The sequence below is a fragment of the Rhagoletis pomonella genome, unplaced genomic scaffold (genome assembly GCF_013731165.1).
Source record: "Rhagoletis pomonella isolate Grant_MI unplaced genomic scaffold, Rhpom_1.0 Rhpom_scaffold_00006, whole genome shotgun sequence".
NCBI lineage: Eukaryota > Metazoa > Arthropoda > Insecta > Diptera > Tephritidae > Rhagoletis > Rhagoletis pomonella.
In genome coordinates this window covers 78,795,279-78,796,642 of record NW_023458560.1, presented here as the reverse complement: position 1 = coordinate 78,796,642, position 1,364 = coordinate 78,795,279, and positions in this window count along the sequence as shown.

Below are 1,364 nucleotides of genomic sequence, written 5' to 3'. Positions count from 1 at the left end.
AAAAACTTCCTTGTTTTACATACCCTGCGGGAAATGTATCTAACTACATATCAGGTAACTTGAGGTTGACTTGGAAGGAACTTAAGGTCACTATTATCGAGTATATTTTCTTTGAGGGAAGCTAACTATATTTCTTGGTGATGGCCGCGAAATAGTCAAGGGTGGTTACCTCTGCATTAGATGTCAACTAACTACTTTTGGACATAAAATAGCAATAATGAAAACAAAATATATATTTTTTTACTTTTTTATTTATGAACTTAATTTTATTACTTAACATATTTGTTTACATTTTCTGCTGTAGGTGGCCACATATTCGAACTCCGCCAGACATAACTTCAAAATGATAATATAAAATTTCTATCTTCCTTTTATTTGTCCTCAATCTGAAAAAGTATTTTTGAAGTGCAGAAAAAAAGTGCATTCAAAGCAAAATTTCTATGAGGATATCTAAATAAATACATATTAGAGGGCTGCATGAATTCATTCGGACTACTAGCCAAACAGAGTACGGAAGATTTGAATATTGTACTTTACACACAAAACACTCAGTGTTTGGAATTTTGTAAGTTATGAATATACATTTTGTTTTAAAATTTCTACCTTCGAATGGAAGAATGTGAATGAATGAATGAAAAATATTCAAATCATTCAAACTCATTTCGGTTAAAGTTTTTTTCGACAAACAAATTTTTACGTATTGTAATAGGTGCGCAGCAATACATACACTGCCGGAACAAAGTATTGGCACAGCAAATTTTTCACAATATATGCAACAATTTTCATTCCAATATTTTTTCGCTAATTTCGTATAAAAATATGGTTCATTCTACAACAAAAACATAAAAATATAGTTCTTAAACTTTGTGCAAAACTCGCGAAAACTCAGCAAATTTTCATGAAAATTTTTACCTTTTTTATCAGATTTTTTAGAATGTTTTTGAGTATGCAGATTTGTAGCCCAATCAATCACAATCACAAGCCGTTTTGAATGAAATCATGCAGCCCTCTAATACATATGTATGCATATACTATATGCGCTTATATATTTACGTTTGTAATTATGTGTGTGCAGTAGAAGTGTGGCATCTTCTAAATTGCCTTAAGCTTTTCCATGTTTGTAATTTATGCAAAGTGACACTTAACAAAACAAGTATTTATGAAAGTTCTCATATGGAAAACTATATATGTATGTATGTAGGTAAATACGAGTATATACGATTTACTCGCCTGCGTGTGAATTTCTACGATTGGTCTGCTGATTAAATTGCCACAATTTCCATTTGTCTCATTGAGAATGACTTGTAGTAAAGGTGTTAGCTTTGGCTTATTAACTCAAAGTAAAATTTAATATAGATTAAAAA